The sequence below is a fragment of the Chiloscyllium punctatum genome, chromosome 8, assembly GCF_047496795.1.
Source record: "Chiloscyllium punctatum isolate Juve2018m chromosome 8, sChiPun1.3, whole genome shotgun sequence".
In the NCBI taxonomy this organism is placed as follows: domain Eukaryota; kingdom Metazoa; phylum Chordata; class Chondrichthyes; order Orectolobiformes; family Hemiscylliidae; genus Chiloscyllium; species Chiloscyllium punctatum.
Genome location: NC_092746.1, coordinates 34,103,797 through 34,126,013, shown reverse-complemented (window position 1 = coordinate 34,126,013; position 22,217 = coordinate 34,103,797). Strand labels below are relative to the sequence as shown.

The 22,217-nt window shown below is 40.7% G+C and overlaps 1 protein-coding gene across 9 annotated transcripts in view; it reads left to right on the top strand.

The window, feature by feature from the left end:
* The first annotated feature begins 264 nt into the window (after window positions 1-264).
* LOC140480462 (histone deacetylase 9-like) overlaps window positions 265-22,217 on the top strand; it is a 778,931-nt gene continuing 756,978 nt past the window's right edge. For 4 of the 9 annotated variants that reach the window (XM_072575350.1, XM_072575346.1, XM_072575347.1 and 1 more), the window contains exon 1: window positions 271-1,109. The gene's annotated coding sequence lies outside the window, so the exon portion shown is untranslated. Of the gene's footprint in view, window positions 1,238-22,217 lie in introns of all 9 variants that reach the window. The other 5 variants (XR_011961302.1, XM_072575354.1, XM_072575348.1 and 2 more) reach the window with 4 other exon arrangements.

The window sequence follows — 22,217 nt, the reverse complement described above, 5'->3', positions numbered from 1 at the left end:
AGATGCTGCAATGGTAAAACAAAAAAAAATGTAGGTTCACATGAAGATTAATAGAATTCAAGAAAGATTAAAAAAGATTCCTAACTCGGCCTCATTCAGAGCTCAAAATATTAGATATCTTTGTTGTTAATATTATCTGCGACGTGTTTATCAAATGGAAACACCCCCTAAGTAAAAAAAACCCAACATATTTGACGATGATCTCGGGGGTTTCCGTTCGCATTTCCTGTCGCCCCACTGCTTGACTCGATCGTTCACAAGATCATGACCAGACAGCAGCCTGACCCTCCTCTTACAAAACTAAATCAAAACCCACACTATGTTCAGCTGAGTGTCAATCATTGTCAGTCGGTTTCTCGGTTTCCCGAGCCGGTTGTGGTCTGATCAGTTTGGCGGCGGCAGAGCAGACACACACGGGACAAGAACCCTCAGCATTGTTGGCACGGGGTTTCCTCTTCAGCTGGGTCGGCCCTTCTATAACGGAGAGAAGTCGGTTTAACGGTGGAGTGAAATCTAATGTCTAATCTATTGAAGGGTGGTTTGACTGAACGGGGCACGAGTGTGGGCACCATTTAGCCACAGGATAAATAAACAGCTGTTGTAGTAAGAAAACTGCCCACGATCATGTTTGTGCACAAACTATATCTGGTACAAGTGTAGACTGTTAAATGCGGTTAAATTTGCACCATTTCCTTTTTATGCACTAATGTTGTCCATCACCAGGACAAGCAAGCACTTTCACTCCATCCAATTGTATCCATGCCGCTGCCTGAATGTGCAATATACATACTTTGTGTTTCCTAGACTCCTCACATTATTGGATTGCTATTTTTAGAAAGCTCAAACCGTGTGCTGCCACTAGTGCGGGCTCTGATCACATCTCGGTGGCAGGCTGGATTTTCAAAACATTCACTGTCTCTTCTTCCTCATCCTGCTTCCGAGGAACATGGCGGGTTCGACCTGACCGCGGCTTCCCGCCCAACTTCGCAATCCCTGCCCAGGCCACCTCCTCATCTCAGCCGAAAGGTCCCCCCCGCCGCTCCTGATGTCCACCTAATCCTGTCATGATCGCGGGATCCGCACGCTGGGAGGTCGCCTTCGATCGCAAGGTGGGAGTGGTGAAAGGCAAAATAATCCAAACACGATTACAAAGTGAGAATATAAATTGTGACACTTGCCAGCAAGGAGCTTGACGAAGCTGGCGAGAAGCGTTCACTGACAGAAAGCGCGCCCACAGGTATTTCTGCAGTTTGTGCACTAACCATCACGGTAGCAGGCAGGAGATATAGATGGAGCGCTTCATTCAAATCAAAAGCGATTCTTTGTTGTTGTTTTCGGATGAATTAGAGGGTAGTTGAGTCTGTAGTGATGCTGAGGGATTATTCCTCAACCCTGTTCCCTGGGTTCTCATTTGCAGCCTTCAGTGTACGGGGAGTTGCTCTGGTGTTCGTTTCATACAGGTGGGCATTTCGTTCATCCCCCTGTCGCTGGAAGTTGTCTTCATGCTTTAGGAGCAGTGTTGTGACGAATAAATAAATAGTTCATTTGATGTATTCAGATTTGTGTTGGCCACTTGCATGTAACTGGTTTTATACCTTCTCACTGATCGTTCAAACGATGGATATATGGTGTGATTAACAGACTAACGGCAAAATGTATCACTTTAAGAGGCAATGGCTGATCCTGTGTGTTTCCTATCTGCACGGTTATGCACTTAATTTGCAATAGAATAAATGTTACTTAGAGTTAGGACACGCTAGCTGATATGCACCTGTCTCTGTGGATTTTAAGAATTCTAATGCACTGCATGTTCTAAGTCGTATCATTGCAAACATTAGGTTTGGGATAACGTGTTGATTCTTCCAGTGCTGCAATTGTTTGTACAAACGGGTTGGTTTGCTATTCCAACAGTCTATACAGAGGGGATGTGAGGAGCAGGTGGGAGGTTGGGTTTGGAAGATGTTTGTCACAGTCTAAACGTACCTCATTGTGGATCGTTTGATGACTAAACTTAAAGGCACTTTCACCAGAAACACCAACGTATTTAGAACTGAATTTAACTGAGCTGCAAATAATGTTCGATATCTGCTGACAGTTGATTTATAGTATCAGTAGAAAGCAAATTAGCATTTAATTCAAACTGGGCAACTGAGAACACTTGCCCAGAATAAAACGTGTTTCTCCAACAACAGTGACTTGTTCTGAAAGGTAACAGAGTTTTCTTTCTCTGAGATTATAAGAAAGGTATCTCCAATAGCCAAAATTGAAATCTCCTTACTATCCCTGAAAGAAAATGACATTGCAGCATACTGATAAAAAATGTTAATGGTAATATTCCATGTATAAATCATACAGAGGAATTATTTACATTGGAAGAAAAAAAGGGGCTATATTTTCCTATTGCAAAAGGAGTTTAATTTGAGTTTTCCGTGTAAATTGAAACATCTGCCAATCGAAAAGACAGCTTTGAAAGATTTTGCTGCAATTTACTTTGTGCAGTTTGTTGGCTAGGATGACAAAAAATCAATCATACTCACCTAACAATAACATTTGTAAAACAGCTAATAAGCTGGTTAACTGCTTGAAGAATGGAGATTTAATTTGTCCAGTTGTTGAATATGCAACACTTATGGAGTAGTACAGAAAGATTTTAAGAAAACTATCCTATTACCTGTGACTTGAAAGTTCATTTGATCCAAGCTTTTGAAAAGTCTTGATATCTGTTTTAATTGAAGTGATGGCGTTTGGAGGGGGATCGGCTGTTAATCATGTTGAAGAAATGATTATTGAGAAGTCTGGACTTATTAGCCCAAATGCGTTGAAGGAGCAATGGCCTTTCATCAGGAATAGAGGCAGGGTGCCTGCAGAGTGGAAAGATAAATGAGAGGGGGGTGAGGGTGGGGAGGAAGTAACATAGAGTACAAAAGATGAATGGGGGTGGGGCTGAAGGTGATAGGTCAGAGAGGAGGGTGGAGTGGATAGGTGGAAAGGAAGATAGGCAGGTAAGGCAGGTCATGAGGGCAGTGCTGAGCTGGAAGGCTGGAGCCTGGGGTGAGGTGGGGGAAGGGGAAATGAGGAAACTGGTGAAATCCACATTGATGCCCTGGGGTTGAAGTGTTCCGAGGCGGCAGATGAGGTGTTCTTCCTCCAGGCGTCTGGTGGTGAGGGAGCAGCGGTGAAGGAGGCCCAGGACCTCCATGTCCTCAGCAGAGTGGGAGGGAGAGTTGAAATGTCGGGCCACAGGGCGGTGGGGTTGATTGGTGCGGGTGTCCTGGAGATGTTTCTAAAGCGCTCTGCTAGGAGGCGTCCAGTCTCCCCAATGTAGAGGAGACCGCATCGGGAGCAACGGATACAATAAATGATATTGGTGGATGTGCAAGTAAAACTTTGATGGATGTGGAAGGCTCCTTTAGGGCCTTGGATGGAGGTGAGGGAGGAGGTGTGGGCGCAGGATTTGCAATTCCTGTGGTGGCAGGGGAAGGTGCCAGGAAGGGAGGGTGGGTTGTTGGGGGATGTGGACCTGACCAGGTAGTCACGGAGGGAATGGTATTTGCAGAAAGTGGAAATAGGTGGGGAGGGAAATATATCCCTGGTGGTGGGGTCTGTTTGGAGGTGGCGGAAATGTCATCGGATGATGTGGTTTATGCAAAGGTTGGTAGGGTGGAAGGTAAGCACTGGGGGGATTCTGTCCTTGTTACGGTTGGAGAGGTGGAGTTTGAGGGTAGAGGGGCGGGATGTGGATGAGATGCGTTGGAGGGAATCTTTAACCATGTAGGAAAGGAAATTGTGGTCTCGAAAGAAGGAGACCATCTGGTGTGTTCTGTGGAGGAACTGGTCCTCCTGGGAGCAGATACAGCAGAGGCGGAGGAATTGGGAGTACGGGATGGCATTTTTGCTGGCTGCCTATCCATCATGTTGAAAATTTAACCATGTCTCAGTACTGCCATTGTCGAAATCCTTACTATCAACATCAATGGATCACCATTGATCAGAAAAGTAAATGGACCAGCTATATAAATGCCTTCTCCAAGACCAGATCAGAGTCTGGGAATTTTTTCAGTGATTGACCCCTTCCTTGACTTCCCAAAACGTCTCCAATATGTACAAGGTACAAGTCAGAAGATGTGGTGGAATACTCTCCACTTTTCTTGATGATTGCAGCTCCAAAAATATCAAGGCAGCTCAAAACTATTTGGGACAAAACAGACTATTTGATTGGCTGCCTATCCATCATGTTGAAAATTCATTTTCTCCACTATCAATATGTGGGAGCAACAGTGTGTACAATCAACTAGATACTTTGGAGCAAGTTAGTTCAACAGAACTTTTCAAGCCTGTGATTACAAAACCCAGAGGGACAAGGATGGCTGATGCATGGGACTACTACCCAAGCTCTCCTCCAAGTCTCATGCCATCTAACTTGAAACTATGTTTCTCTTCCCTCACTGTCTCTGGGCCAAAAGCCTGGTACTTTCTTCCTAATGGCACTTAGGTATTGCAATGTCAGGTGGTCTGCAACAGTAGAACAAGTTGGTTCACCACCACTTTCTCAAAGGCAATTATGAATGAGCAGCAAATATCTTATGTGAGGAATGAAAACAATAAATGAATAACCCAACAGTACAGTAGGCATTTGATCCATCAAGTCTGTGGTTTTTTTTGCTACATCCATTTCCTTTGGCAGGGCTCCTTTCCTGAATGTGTCCGCTGTTAGATGTGGGTCGATATGGCATTTCCTCTCACTACCATGATCCTGTCATGACGCTAATGGCAATTCAGGTCTTGGATGTTGTGATGGGGTTTAGGGGTAATTACTTCAGGAGAGTAGGTTTATATGTGCTCATGTAATAGCAATGTCCTATTTCCTTCACAGAGTGAGGACAGTCAAGCATCACTCAAACATTCAAAATGAGCATGTCTCACTTAAACATCAACCATTATCACACATTGCTTCAGCAAGCAACAGTCAGATACAGGTGGATTTTACCCTGTTGGACCCAGGAGCTTTTTCACTGAAAAATTTCTGGGTAACCTTGCCAAATTTTGCCAACCCAGGCATTATTTGCTTCCACCTGGCTGGCTGCATTCCTTAAATGTGTAAAGGGAGACAGCTAGCTGGATCCCCTATGAAGGGCTTTTGCCCGAAACATCGATTTTCCTGGTCCTCTGATGCTGCCTGATCTGCTGTGCTTTTCCAGCACCACACCTCTCAACAGCTAGCCACATTAGGGTGAGTCAAAATCATTAAGCATAGAGATTTCTGATCTGCACCAAGTCATTCGGTGAGGAGGGGATGCAAGTTGGAGTCACTTTGAAAGTGAAAAGAGTGGGAAAGCCAAGAGTGGTGGAAGCACAAAACATCCATATGGGAATCAAAATAATCAATCTGTTCCTGCAATCCCCAAAGAGGAAATACTTTGACTTATCTTGAGAGAGCTTCTTTTCATCCCTAACAGGTTAAATTCACGGTTATCATGCTCAGCAGACCATTAAATACTAGCAGATTCTTATGGAAGTATCTGATTCTAATTAGCGTACATTAAAGAGACTCTGGCCTAAGTTAAGATGATGAAATGCAGAAATGGAATGAAAAGCACACTTAACATGTTAAAATATCTCAAGGTACTTGACAAAATAATTACTTCAGCTCACCCAAAAATAACAGAGCTCCTTAGCCTGAGGCTTGTCCACTCCATCTGCATTCCTTTTCGTTTTGATTTTTTCCACTTTTCTCATTTCTTTTCATCTTTTTACTTACTTCTTATGAAGAGCTTGGTCATGGCAACGGCATTCATGGCAATGAATTTCTTTATTTCTTTATTGTTCTGTCTTGAAATTCTATGTTTTAGTTTATTTTTCTGTGTTTGAAGATAGCACCAGAGTGGCAACACTACAAAAGTCTTTGCTGTATTTTGTAACAAAGTACACACGATAATAAACAAATCACAACTCTGTTGCTCATAATTCAAGATCACATCAAATCGCTGTCATCCATCTCTCCCACAATTGCTGGCATTTATTGGCTTATAATCTGCCATAATTTCAAATCCCTTCATATCTTTACTCAACTCTGTCCCTGGAATTGCCACAACTATACGACTGTAAAAGATTTTGACATCTGTCAAATTCTGCCGAGCTGGGGATGAGTGATCATAATATGATAGATTTTCATGTGGTATATTTAAATCTGAAGCTGGAAGACTAATGTTAAATAAAAACAATTATGTTGGTGTATGTTGAACTAAGATGGCTGGGAAATGATAGTAAAATGTGCAGTAACAATCAAGTAATTGCTTCAGAATTACTCATGCATTCCATGAGTAATAAAACCTCTACTACTTTTCATCATTTATATAAATGATTTGGATGTGAGCTTAAGAGGTATAGTTAGTAAGTTTGCAGATGACACCAAAATTGGAGTTATAGTGGACAGCGAAGAAGGTTATCTGAGATTACAATGGGATCTTGATCAGATGGGTCGATGGGCTGAGGAATGGCAGATGGAGTTTAATTTAAATAAATGCGAGGTGCTGTACTTTGGGAAGGCAAATCTTAGCAGGACTTATACACTAAATGGTAAGGTCCAAGGGGAGTGTTGCTGAACAAAGAGACCTTGAAAGTGGAGTCGCAGGTAGATAGGATGTTTGGTATGCTTTCCTTTCTTGGTCAGAGTATTGAATACAGGAGTTGGGAGGTCATGTTGTGGCTGTACAGGACATTGGTTAGGCCACAGTTGGAATATTGCATGCAATTCTAGTCTCCTTCCTATCGGAAAGATGTTGTGAAACTTGAAAGGGTTCAGAAAAGATCTACAAGGATGTTGCCAGGGTTGGACAATTTGAGCTATAGGGAGAGGTTAAATAGGCTGGGGCTATTTTCCTTGGAGCATTGGAGGCTGAGGGGTGACCTTTATAGAGGTTTAAAAAATCTTGAGGGGAATGGATTGGATAAATAGACAAAGTCTTTTTCCCTGGGGTGGGGAGTCCAGAACTAGAGGGTATAGGTTCAAGGTGAGAGGGGAAAGATATAAAATAGACCTAAGGGGCAACTTTTTCACGCAGAGGGTGGTACGTGTATGGAATGAGGTGCCAGAGGAAGTGGTGAAGGCTCGTACAATTGCAACATTTAAAAGGGATCTTGGATGGGTATATGAATAGGAAGGGTTTGGAGGAATATGGTCCGGCTATTGGCAAGAGTGATTAGATTAGGTTGGGATATCTGGTCGGCATGGACGAGTTGGACCGAAGGGTTTGTTTCCATGCTGTACATCTCTCTGACTCTATGATTCTATAGATGCTGAGGATAGTATGAAATTAATAAATTATAAAGAAGAATTACAAATTATAAGCAACTCAATAAAGAATGTAGTTGAAAGTAGTATAGTGAGCCTGATGATTGAATGAGCTTTGGAAAGCAGCGAAAGATGATCAATCGATCAAAATTGAAAATGAGAGCAAACTAGCAAGAAATGTGGAAACAGATTGTACAGGCTTCTGAAAGGGATGTAAGAAAGGAGTGAGTAACAAAAATAAACATCGATCCCTTTGAGACTGAGTCAAAAAATTAAAACTGGGAATTAGAAAATGGCAGAGCCATGAAGCATGTATTTTTGTGCTTGACTTCACCTAAGATGATATTTCAAAGGTGTCAGAAATAGTGGCAAATCTATAATCTAAGGTCAGTGAGGAACTTATATGATTAATATTCGTAAAGACAGTCCATGGATCACCACCTTGAAATGCTGGAGACGTGCTAATGATCCTTTGAATGATGACAATGGAAGCTCTTTTCCCCTGGCAGAGGCACCTATGATGACAAGTGGAAGGTTCCATTCAAGGTGCAGTCTAAAAGGTTATCCATGAATAGATGAAAGAGTCAGTATATTTCACTGTTTGCTCACTATACTACTTGCAACCTTCTTTATAACATTTCTTACAATTTGTAATTCTTCTTTGTAATTTATTAAATTTCACACTATCCTCAAATTCTGTGGTTAGCTATGGGTGGATCAGTTGTCCTGTAGAGGTTTTATTACTCATGGCAGTGGCAGAAGGATCCGGTAATCCTCACTTGACTGGTCAGTAAGATCTGATTGTAATCTCATAAAAATTGTGTGGACAATGACAGTGTTATAAGATCTCCACATGAAACAAAGCAATGCACACAAGTCCATTGGCCAACTCCTGGAGTGATGAAAAATTGGTAAGAAGACTGAACCATATACCTACCAGTACCTAGTCAAGACTCTGCAGACAGGTTACAGATGTATGAAGATTATTGGACACCCGTGTTGGGACAGAGATGTCTTTAGACAGTAACATCTGTGACTGAACAGTCTTCTTCAGAACTTCCACTCACCCACCAAATGAAGAGGAGAAGGGGCTAGGAAAAGTGTTCTATAAGTATGCTGTCCAACTCTTGTCTATCTCAGAGCTGTACCTTGTAGGATGTCCATCATTATGGTCAAAGAAATAATGTTAAGTTTTGTAATTTGGAATATTAGAATGTTCATGGATAATCCTAAGTGTGATCATCTGGAAACAAACACTGCAAATGTATCTCATGATATAGCAAGATGCCAAATTGAAATTGACACCTTCAGTATGACTTGCCTTCCTGGGGAGGAGCAGCTGAAAGAACACACAGGGGCAGTTTCTGCTGCACGGAAAAGACTTATTGTGAGCCTTGGGTTCACAGACTTGATTTTGCCATTCAAACTAGGATCTTGAATGCACTGTCAGAACTCTTTCATTATATGAATGAAAGGCTCTTGACCCATCAGCTACAGATCAGCCTTAATAAATCTGCCAAATTATCAGTGCTTCTGCTCTAACCCTGAACTCTGTTAATATGTTAAATAAAAGTTCTATTCTGACATTGATCAATTTCTCACTACCATTACCAAATAAATTAGATTGGATTCCCTGTAATATGGAAACAGGCCCTTTGGCCCAACAAGTCCACACTGACCCCCAAGGAGTAAACCACCCAGACCAATTCCCCTATCCTATACTTACACCATGGGCAATTTAGCATTGCCAATTCACCTGACCTGCATATCTTTGGATTATGGGAGGAAACCCACACAGACAGTCACCTAAGGTGGGACTCAAATCCAGATCCCTGGTGCTGTGAGGCAGCAGTGCTAACCACTGAGCCATCGTATCACCTGATTACCCTTCGAGGAAAATTAAACACGAGGTTTGGCTGTGACTCTGATGTCTGGGGAGGATCCATCAAGGAAAGAAAAACTGTTTGGGGACAGCCATTGCAATGGTGTCTACCTGCTGATGAAGTGTGCCCGACATGGCCTCTTTAGACAAACATAACCAAAAGAAACGTAAACAAAATAAGCACCAGCCTTCCACAGGAGATTCAACTATAAAAACATGGGCAGGCATCCTTGGTCAAAATATCACTGTCTTCTGCATTATGTCTTTGTGTGATTTAAAGATCAAAGTGAATTATCTGTCATTCAACCATTTAGAGTACCGTTGCTGGCTGATTAGATCAAAGACTTGTTAAATCAGTCATGAAAACCCACCTAGCATCCCAGTCGTGGAAGAGCCAAAAGTCCAAGAGAAAGTAAATTAAAATCTCATCCCTCAAGCAGTCTGAACAAAGGGAAGATTTTCAAGGGCAGCTCACAAACTAATCTGGAAAATCTTCATATAATCAACTCAACTTCAGGGACAAATCAAGTCATGCGCACATGACTCGTGTGTTAAGACCTTTAACTTTGCGTGTCATTGTCACCAGATTTGGTTTGCTGAGAGCAATGCTGAAATATGTGATCTCCTATAACACAAGCAGGTTGCCTCCATTGCTTAAGTGGAACTATTCAAGATTGCAAATCAAGAAGGCACCATTCCAATGATTCATGACCAAGTCCTACAGATAAAGGACATGTGATGAGACGGGAATGCCTGAGAGCTCTAACAATATCCTAGTCATCATGGCATGAAAAACATTTCTGAAGTCAACACCATCATCTATAGATCAATGTGAAGTGGACAACACCCTTTCACTCATAGAGTGGCGCTTTTTGTTCTTAAGCATGACAATGCTATCCATCACTGTTGGGAAGAACAGTTTCAATAACTTCTCAACCTCATGTATCCACAGTGGAACATTTTCAGGCTATTTCCAGGACCCTGTGCAGTCCCTGGATGAACCAGCATTGATCAGGGAGCTGCAACAAGCAATCAAATGGATAAGAATCAAAACATCTTCAGCTCTGGTGGTATTCCGGCTGAGGTTTATCAAAATCATGGATTTATGCTCGCATCAAGACCCTAACTACCCTACCTAACTTCTGTATTGTGACAATTTTAACTATTTTCGAGATGGAAGATAAATCACACTGTGCAAACTATCAAGCATTTCCTGCTTGTTCTTAGTGGGGAAATTTGACAGACAGTTTCCTGATTCATCTACTTCCTGTGGGCTGAGGAAATCATCCCAGAGACACACTGTGGTTTAGACTTAACACAGGAAGGCCTCAGTTGGATTTTACTTGGAGATTTCTTGTGTTGGCATTTCTAGAGGCTAAAGGTTAAGGGGTACGGAGAAGGAGAAATCGTAGGGAGCTGAGGTAACGTATCAGACATGATTATGTTGCATGGCAAAGTGTGTTTAATGGGCTGAAAGTTCTAATTCTTCTCTTGTTGTCTGTTTCTACAAGGGAGCTGTTTGAAATGATCAAAATGGAGAAAGTAACAGACTTCACAGGGCTGGTGAAAATGTTCAAAATGCTTCTACAATGGAATGGTCAATACGAGTGACAAGGATTGTGCTGAGTGAGCAGCAATCTTTCAGTAACGCAACTGTGTCAGATAATGTCTATTTCACCATTAGGGGGTCAGTTAGCTCAGTTAGCAAAATGGCTGGTTTGCGATGAGAAGTAATGTCAACAGCAAGGGGTCACTTGTTGTGTCATGAACGACCATTGTCCTCAACCTTTCCCATCACTAGAGCTGTCATGACCCTGAAGTTAAACCATCACAAGTCACCTCTCTCTCTCTCTCTAGTGAGAGAGCAGCTGATGGTCTGATAACATATAACCAGTCAAACCACCACAGCTTGTGACTGAAGACTTTCAATCTGATCATCAACTAGTGTGAGAAGGGCTGCATATGTTTCCATGTGAGCTATGCCAGCACCCCAAATGCTGGATTTTCTCAAGCAGAAGAAATTGGCTGGTCTAAGTATCCAGATTACTGTGAAAAAGAAAATGCCTCTTCCAGTTAGAAGAATTAGAAACTTTACTGGGAATGTGACCACAATACTCATATTCTAATGCCATAAAAATGTGTATTTTGACCTTCTTGTGCATTTGTGAAAATATGACATATAATCATTGGGGGAATTTTAAATAGAATCTGCACAATTGCATAGTTCAGAAATCCAGGATACTGGAAGCAAGTATATGGTTCAGCAGAACAGCTGACTTCTGTGATGAATATGTAGAAGTTTACATATCCTCTGAATGATTTTATAAGGAAATTACATGAGTTATCAGAGAAAAGCTCCACCTCACAAGTAATTCAGGAGATTAAAGATCCCACAGATAAGGAAATGGACCAGAAACAAGGTCTAACAGTAACAACATCCTTCACAAATTATTCTCAAGATGTAATAGATCCGCCAGCAAAGAAGTGATCCACAGACCAGATCCAAGATTACCAATCCTCAAGCAGAAGCCCTACATTCTCCCAAGTCTGAAGTGAATGTATTCAGGAAAAATTGCAAAGCATCCAGATCACCTATATTTCTGAAGACAGACCTGTGGAGAGATGAGGTAGTGATGAAGGTGATATAGTTATATGTATGAACATATAATGATTAACTATGGAGAAGTGAGCTTGGGGAAGATTTTGTAGCAGACAATGACTCTGAAAGAATTGTTGTGAAGATGCATTAGATGCACCCAGTCTGATGATGTCACACAGTCTTTGAGTGAGGTGTGAGTTCTACATTAACCTTTGTAAGAAGCATATTTGTTCTGTACAACTCTCAAGAGTCTGCAGTAATTTTGATGGACCAGTAAAGTAATCTTATAGCTGTCATGTAATAAACCATCTTATCATATTAACTAGGATAAGTACTTCTTCTGATAGTTAGGCACAGTAGTGATGACTGAGAATTAGTGGCAGTAAACTATATCAAACAACCCTTACGCTCTGTTCATACTGGCAGAGGGGGCAGATATCATGTTCTGTCTGCAGTAGCAGTAAGGACAAATACCAAAGATTGCATATTCACATTAAGATTTTCTTAATGATTTTGTCACCTTTTCACAATAAAGTGTACAAGAAAGTTAAAATGCAATTTTGATGGCATTAGACTATGACTATTATTGTCACATTACCAATAAGGTTTCTAATATCCATTTTAAAATCAAAAATGCAATTTGTCTCCTTTAGATCTTCAATTAATCGGACGTAGCTAGGTACTAATGTATTGGACAACATTATTTTGGACAACAATCACAAATATGATTATAAGGATTTGCTACTAAATTCTGGAGGGGTTTTCTCAATTGCCTGCATAACTTTGGGAGCACATCAGTACAAAGCTTGGTGCAATAAAGATCTATTTATGCCATTTCTTCCTTTGGTGTTGATAACTCAGATAACAAAAGTTGTTTTGAGCGACTGTTACTTTCTTAGTCAAACTAGATGGGTTGCTTGGCCACTATAAAGGACAGTGAAGAGTCAGTTATATTGGAGTTTAATTTGAGTCACATACAGACCAGGTTACATTACGACAGCTGGTTTCCTTCACTAAAAGATATTCTTGAACTTATTATGATTTTAATGACCATCCAACAACTTCATGATTACTTTAACTGATATTGTGCTGTACTAAATTGCTTGTATGATTGATAACAAGATCCAGCAATTGAAACAAATCTCAGTGTTATGGGGAAAAGACGGGAAATGGAACAGTCATATTGCTTATTCAGAGAGCTGATGTAGATACTGAACAGCTTCTTTCTGCGCTGCTTTTTGTGATTCTGCAACTGTCTTTGCACACATCCAGGTGACAGTCATAGCACTAAAACTATGTGAAAGTAAAGAGACTGTAAATGTGGATTATCTTAATATTTATACGAATCAATAAATGTGTAATTTATAATTAGATCTGTTCAAATTAGTCAGACTAATTTTTTTTCTTGAAGATATTGAATGGATGAAAGATTTGCATGACTGAGGAAAGAATATGTTCCATTGGTGTTGGATTGGTGCACTGGAATTTTGTGGTCACTTTTTCCTTATAAGGCGACAACAGCAGAAGAAAAGCTGATCCTTCTTGATCCAGAATACACTATCTATTGACTCACGACATGGTAACAGAAAGAAGACAGCTACATCGGAAATACTGCACAAGAGCTACAGCATGAGCATATGTTGATGCAAGCTATCTGCATGTATGATGGATTTGCAGATTTAAGTTACAGGAAGCACAGCGAGGTGGCATTTTCAATTAGCTTTTGTCTTTGTGGTGAATGAGTGTGGCAGGCGGAGAATGGCTTTAAATGGAGAATTGCTACTCTCTCAAAACATCCTTTTTGCCTGCACCATCTGCCACGATATGTTGTAAGGTTTGTGTGAAATGACAATAACAGAGTTGCGCTCCAACAATAAGTTGCTCATTCTAGATGTGTAATGCAAAGATTGAGGCTGTGTTACTTTTACGTCCAGTTTCAAATACTTGAATCTGACTGGCATGCCTGTTTATTGTAATCAAAAGATTTGTTCACGGATATTTTGGAATTTGTATCCAGGCAATTGCAGGAATCATGCCTTCACTGATTCATTAAGGCCACCCATCTGGCTTCAATTTAAACTTCATCAGCAGGTCGCTCACTGTTCAAGAATATACATTGCACAGTAATGGCCTCAAGCAATAATGACCATTGTACAATTACAACTTCATTGAGCAAGCCCAGCAAGATCAGTAACCTGCAGTGACTGCCTCACAGTTTTCAGAAGGGGATGCAGCAGGTGAAGATCTACCAAGGAGGTCGAGACCCCCTGCATTGATCGACCTCACTGTCATTTTCTTTAACTGTCTGAAAGAAAGTGCCGATGCTGATGAAGAATGTCCAGATCCATCGTCACTAAACTGTGTCAACTGCTGGAGCCAGGACTTTTAGAGTGACTTGAGGAAGAAACTTCAGGGGTCGAGAGTCTGATTCATCCTCCAGTGGGTGTGTGCTGGCACTAAACTGTATCGCGAAGAGAAAGGCGAACCTGGGCTTCACTTTGTCACTTTGGCCTTGCCATTGTTCTTGAGCATCTTTGGTTTAAGGGATAGAGAGTAGGTCTGTGCACATATCTGGCAGACCCTGAATGCGCTGGACCTGGGTTTCCACAGTGTTCACCAATCTGTCCATAGCTCCTGCCAGCTGCATGCGTGCACTATACTGATAAAGTTGATGGATTTGTCTGTTCTTTGATCCAATATACCAAGTGCACCTGACAAACACACCTGCTGTGCCTGTACATGCCTGTGCATCCTGATGATGTAACTAATGGCTAAGACAGGGGATCATCTTCTGATTGGTGCCTGGTCTCTGCCTGTCTTCTGAGTGCATTAGAAATGTGGTATATTTCTTTCTTGACTAGCTGCCAATGATATGCTCATCAGACTTTTCTACTCAGTCTAACACAGATGGAGAAACTACTGAGGTGAAAGTCTCTGAGCTGGTGGAGGTGCAGGTGAAGACCCTCCTGGAGCATTCTCTGACCATTGTTTGATGTCCTCTTCAGAGATTGGGGAGGGCTGAAGGTTTCTGGTTCGGGGTTATTTTTAGCAGAGATTTGCTGAGTGCTGCTAATATCTGCATGATAGCATAAAGGGAGTTAGTTGACTGAAGAGGGATGAAAGCCAGTGTAGATTAAGAATGACTGAGCACATCAAGAGCAGAGCAGCACAGCACACTGAAGCTCACTGAGTTGATTCACGATTAAAAGTCTCTCCATCTTCACATGAGTAGCTGTCTTGTTCTCTGGGCAAATTCAGAACTTTCTCTTAATAATAAGTAAGGAACCTGATACCTAATACACTTCTCAACTGTCATGGACCTCTCAGCCTAGTAATGGGACGATTCATCCTGAGGTAAAGGGAGGAATTTAGTGTGATGGAAGTTTATGGAAGAGGAAAGGGTGATGATACATGAGCAGGAGGTGTTCCCAGGTGTGAGTAGGAAGTGTTGAAGACAGAAAGGGGTCATGGTTTGGGGCAATTGAATGGACATGATATATATGCCATATTGAGAGTTGTAGTCTGCGACCCTTGGTAGGATGTGACTGCACTGGCAGCGTAAGAGCAAATGGTGCTCCTGTGAGCATGAAGTAACAGAGAGAAATTGGGAACATCTACCCTTATGAAATGCAAAAGATCATTGACCTTTTGCATGCACTGCTGGGTGACCCTTTTAACATGGGACACAGCAGTGACACAGCCTGCTATTGCTGTCTGGCTGACTGGGTCTAGTGGTGTGGTCTTCCGTAGCAGTCAGCCAACGTAGGACTGCCCTTCTCTTCACTACTATTTCCACCAAGACCTCCAGGGCTGTGATCGCAAAGCAGAAAGAAAGCTTTATTTTCCTCTGTACTGTGCTTTACAATATAGAGACTTGAACATTACACTTGAACATTATGCCCTGAATGAATAACTAACAGTCAGTACCATTGTACCACTGCCTCATCTGCCAACCAGGCTGTTTGGAATCAATCTTAGCATAAAGGGAAGATGCTTTTTGTTGGAAGGCACTTGTTTCAGTCCAAGGACATGACCATAAGGTTCTGTAGGATAGTGTACTTGGCCCAGTCATCTTCATGAATGCTTTCTCTTGATGGAAATGACAGAATTATGACTATTTGTTGACAATTGCACGAGAATCAGCATCATTCGTGACTTCTCAGATACTGAAACAGTCCATACTCAAAAGCAGCAAGGCCTGGAAAACAATTTGTCTTGGGCTGATCAGAGTCTGGTAACATTCATGCAACACTGGTGCCAGGTAATGACTAACTCAAACAAGAGAAAATGTAACAATTGATGTTTAATAGCAATACCATCACTGAATCTCGCGCTATCAACATCTTGAGGAGTGCCATTGATCTGAAACATTATTGGAATTGCTATAGAGAAACTATGACCACAAGAGCAGTTCAAAGACCAGGAATTCTGTGGTGAGCAATTCAACTCCTGTCTTCCCATTGTCTATCCATAACCTACAAGGCACAAGTCATGAGTATGATGGAATGCTCTCCATTTGCTAGGATGGATGCAATTTCAACAACATTCTAAAAGATCAACACCATCCAGAACAAAGCAGCCCTCTTGATTGGCACACCATCCACCCATCTTGAACATTCAGCACTGACATGAAGTAGCAGCAGTGTGAACATCTACAAGATGCACTGTAGTAACTCACTTTCAACAAGTCTTCCAAATCCATGACCTCTGCTACATAGAAGGACAGGGGCAATAGATGCTTGCCAACAACCTCAGTTGGCAGTTCCCTCCAAGGTCAAGCATCCTCAGTTGGAATTAAATTGCTGCTCCTTCACTGTTGCTGGGACAAAATCCTTAAACTGCCTCCCAAACACACTGTGTGCTCTAATACCTCAAGGGCTGCAGTAATTCATGAAGACAGCTCATCATCATTGATTATGGATTGGCAAGAAATCCATGGCCTAACTAGCGAAGTCTATATCTTATGAATACAAAAAACTTTTCTGATGAGTTATTCAATTCCAAACTGAGCTTTCAGCTTCATAACTGACCAGCACAAAATCTACTCTCTTTCACCTTCATTATGTTGCCTACTACCACCTTGTCTTAGTTCATTTGGCACTGAAACCTTTATCAATTTTTTTTTGCCATTTCCAGCCCTGACCATTTATACGTTTTTCTCAATTGTATACTAGCTGCATAAAGTTATTCTCCCTAAGGTTTCATGCTTGCACACTGCCTCTGTTCCTGTAAGGCAATCCCTGGAACCTACATCTTTGAGCAAACACTTGGTCATCCTTCTAAATATCTCCTTTGTTTTGGTGCATACTTTTGTTTGATTATGCCTCCAGGAAGTGCTTCAAAACACTTTTAACATTAAGGCATTCTGTAAATACAATTTGTTAATTTCAGGGAACAGTTCAAGAAATCCATGGGGAATAATGGTGTACTGAGAGATACAGGAAAAATATATTTTGTCTGCATGTTCCAAGTTGTTTACTCTGAATGTGCTCATGCTTTTGAACACCCGACATTCTATTCATACATATCAACAATACCAACTGTGTTTATAATATTTGTTATTACTTTTAATATTTTAAATTTCATCAACAGAACTCACAATGTAGCTGACAATTAAAGCTCTGCTCATAGATACACAGCAGAGGCCTATGCACACATCTATGCCTCTAAATATCTGACAGCAAATACATAGGAGGTGGTACAGATGTTGCTCAGAACAATTTGATTCAGCACTTAATAACAATAAAGAACAGCAAATTAGTCAAAATGTTTTGCGATTATATATGCAGTGTTTTCAGAATCAAGTAATTTAGTTTCCACAAATTGGACAGCAGCCATACGTTTTATTGCAAAGAATGAGTCTTGCAATGGGATAATAGATCTTAACAAAAAGAGAAATATGGTGAAATACAATGGATTTTTTTTTGTTTACAACACACTGCAGCTGGGTTAAGGTACTTATCTCATCAACATACTGGCATTCATTGTTCAGATAATTATATTCTTGAAATGTATTTAACAGTACAGCAGTATGAGATTGGTAATAATGACCAGACAATGAATCATTTTCATGGAATCATGCAGCACAAATTACGGCCTTTTGGCACGTTGTGCCTATGCTGACTCTGAAGGAGATATCACATTAGCTTCTCTTTCGTCCTCTCTCAACAAAGTCTTACAAATATTTCCTTTATATGTGCTAATCTAATTCCCTTTTCCAAATTACTATTGAAACTGCTTCCAGCACCCTTTCACTTCGTGAGACCCATAATGTAACAACTTGTTGCATCAAAAATACTCTCCATTTTCCTTCAGATTCTTTTGCAATTAGTTTAAATCTGTTGGGCGGCTCTGGTGGTACATCTTTAAACCAGAAGCTCTGGTCTTAAATCCCATTCCAGGACTTTCTTGTCAAGGAAAGTGTGTAATAAACAGTTTGAGTATCCACTGGTAAATCTTTTCAATGCACACCAGTGGCAGAGAGTAAGAATGGGAGAACTCCCTGGTCATCCATTCAAAGCTGGACAAAGGGTCAGTTAGACTCAACACGTCAGCTCTTTTCTCTCCTTACAGATGCTGCCAGACCCGCTGAGATTTTCCAGCATTTTCTCTTTTGGTTCCTGTATTCAATACTCTGACCAATAAAGGAAAGCATACCAAACGGCTTCTTCACTATCCTATCTACCTGTGACTCCACTTTCAAGGAGCTATGAACCTGCACTCCAAGGTCTCTTTGTTCAGCAACACTCCCTAGGACCTTACCATTAAGTGTATAAGTCCTGCTAAGATTTGCTTTCCCAAAATGCAGCACCTCACATTTATCTGGTACACTGAGCCCCACCTGCTTGCTCAGGTGAGTGTAGAAGAATTCCATGTCATCATTTCCAAGAACTTTATTCCTGGTGTCCTGGCCAGCATTTATCCCTCAATCAATATCACACACAAAAATATAGATTGTCTGGTCATTATCATGTTATTGTTTCTGGGTATTTTCCAACATTGCAACAATGATTATACTTCAAAAGTATTTCATTGACTGAAGTGTTTTGAGATGTCAGTTGCTCATAAAAACAAAACAAATGCAATTTTATTATCAGTAACCAGATGATTCAGATTTATCTTCTTATTTAGTTATTTAGGGACTATAACCACAGTGAGAATCATTAATAGGTGTGTATGAAATGCAGGATGTCATTATGCATGAACACGTTCAGAGTAAGCAACTTGGAAAAAATACATATGAACATGCATATTTTCATGGTCTCCTGCATAAACATACAAACATACATACTTTATCAGTCTCTTTCAACATGACCAAAAGTATGAAACTTAAATTTGGTGCAACACAAAGATTGATAGAAGAAGAAATTGTGAAGGAGTCATAAGGAATTTGCAAAGGGATATGAGACACGTTGAGTGAATGAGAAACAAAAATGGTGGATGAAGTATACAGCAATGTGAGAAAATATGAACTTGTCCACTTTAGCAGGAAGAAAAGCAGCATGTCATTTAAATGGAGAGAGATTGTAGAACACTGTGGTACTTAAGGATCTGGGTGTACTGGCAGATGAATCACAGAAAATTATCACAGCGTGAGAACCACAGTTTTTTTTTGGAATTAAAATTAAAACAAATGAAAGTTTGGTCGATGACAAGGTTGCAGAAAGTTTACCATATGATTTTTGTGAGACTCAACTGTCAAACATGGATCTGTGTTATGCTTCACTTATTGATAACAAAAGGTCACTTGACCTTTGGAAAAGCAGAGCTATTCAGAGAGGGAGAAGTTGGAATTTTCTAGTGGAAGAAGCTTTGAGCTGAATATTGCCAAGAAGCAGTTTTTAGACTGTTAATTTCAGTTTCGTCACCAAGTGAGGAAGTTGCACAATTGAAAAAAAATGTCTGAGAAGGTTCATTCAACTGATTCCTGGGATGAAGGGTTCATCTTATGAGAAAAAGTTGAATTTGAATGTGTCTTTATCCAATGGATTTTAGAAGATGAAAAAGTGAGTGCAGGTTCATAACTCCTTGAAAGTGGAGTCACAGGTAGATAGGATAGTGAAGAAGGCGTTTGGTATGCTTTCCTTTATTGGTCAGAGTATTGAATACAGAAACCAAAAGAGAAAATGCTGGAAAATCTCAGCGGGTCTGTAAGGAGAGAAAAGAGCTGACGTTTTGAGTCTAACTGACCCTTTGTCCAGCTTTGAAACCTGCTGAGATTTTCCAGCATTTTCTCTTTTGGTTTCAGACTCCAGCATTACAGTAATTTGCTTTTATTGAATACAGAAGTTGGGAGATCATGTTGTGGCTGTATAGGGCATTGGTTAGGCCACTGTTGGAATATTGCGTGCAATTCTGGTCACCTTCCTATCGGAAAGATGTTGTGAAACTTGAAAGGGTTCAGAAAAGGTTTACAAGGATATTGCCATTGTTGGAGGATTTGAGTTACAGGGAGAGGCTGAACAGGCTGGGGCTGTTTTCCCTGAAGCGTCGGAGACTGAGGGGTGACCTTATAGAGGTTTAAAAAATTTTGAGGGGCATGGATAGGATAAATAGACAAAGTCTTTTCCCTGGGGTCAGGGAGTCCAGAACTAGAGGGCATAGGTTTAGGGTGAGAGGGGAAAGATATAAAAGAGACCTAAGGGGCAACTTTTTCACGCAGAGGGTGGTACGTGTATGGAATGACCTGCCAGAGGAAGTGGTGGAGGCTGGTACAATTGCAACATTTAAGAGGCATTTGGATAGGTGTATGAATAGGAAGGGTTTGGAGGGATATGGGCTGGGTGCTGACAGGTGGGACTAGATTGGGTTGGGATATCTGGTCGGCATGGACGGGTTGGACCGAAGGGTCTGTTTCCATGCTGTACATTTCTATGACTCTATGACCTCAACTGAAATACAGAACCTCTAACAGCACATTATACCCTCACAGTAGTGCATTGGAGTTTCAGCCTTGATTATTACGTTCAAACCCTGGAGATGTTCTTGAATCCAGAACCTTGTGATTCAGAAATAGTGGACACAACTCAATGTTAACATATATTCTATCAAATCATACCAAAATGTCGAATGCTTTTTCAAGAATTCTCTTAAAATAGATCCCCTTTGATTGGATCGGTGATGCATTTGAAAACTGAACGACACTGCGGTGCAAAACAGGCAGTATTAGATTGGCTGCCGTTATACTCCCAGCTTGAACTTCCCTTCCTAAAATGGTGGGTCACGGGTGACTAATACTGCCAAAGTTGAATTTATTTCCTTATCAGTTTATAACTGGGAGCCAATATCAAATTTGATTACAATTTCTGGGATTAAGGTGTTTTCTACTTTTATGGTTTTTATTTTCAAACGGACAGAACTCACAACAGCTTAGGAAGAGAGTCTCCATCACATTTTCTTGATCCACCATAATTTTAGTAAACGATCAATGAAACTGTGGTACAAACAGTGCAAACAGCCCATTTGCACTGTTTCTGTGGAGGTTCACTTATCTTATGGCAATGGTAAAACGGCAGAGTGGGAGAAATTCCAAGGATTATGTCTTATAGCATGAGATTTTCTGCTGCCAACTCCCCCAAACTCCTTAATGTGGTTCTATGTAAGGGCTGTGTAGATTAAAAGAAACAAAAGATTGCAGAAACAAAAATAAAAATTGCTGGGGAAACTGCAGAATTCTGAAAAAGGGTCATTGGACTCAAAATATGAACTTTGTTTCTCTTCACAAATGCTGCAAGGTCTGCTGAATTTCTCCGGTAATTTTTGTATTTGTTTCAGATTTCCAACATCCAGTGTGCTTTGTTTTATAAAAAGACTGCTTAATCTGATGTGTGGGTTATTTTGTAGGTTGTCAATTTCAAGTTTAAATATTAAAAGTAGATCTACTAACCTGTAGAGTAGATTTCTGCTTTCAACTGATGCTCAGCATTTTTGGAAGTTAAGTACAGTACCTATTTTGCATTAGTTTATAATAATGGTAGAATGTACACTGCTGACCAGGAATTATTATCTAATTCCTCACTTCCAAACTGAAGTGTTATTACAAACATTGCAATTAGAAGACAAAATCTGCTTTGCAATAATGTTGCTGGAACCTTTTCCTGTACTGTCGATGTGTTGAAATTTATTATTGATGGTGAAATTGGGCCCAAGCATGTCCTTATTTTTTAGATTCCTGCTACTGGTTGATAGCACCTAAGATACACACATACCTTTCCAGGTCTTCTTGATGCCTTCTTAAGTTGATTTGTGTGCTTGTGCACAAGAACTGCCAGCAGCAAGCAGAGCAAGAAAATCATGATGTCAACAGAGAGCAATGTTGATTTGACACCAACACTGCCCTTTTCAAACACTGTATTTCTTAATCCATTCATGGGTTGTGTCACTGCCTGGAGCAGCATTTGTTGCCCATTCCTAGAAGTGTTGTTCCAGTCTATATTCAAGTTTAC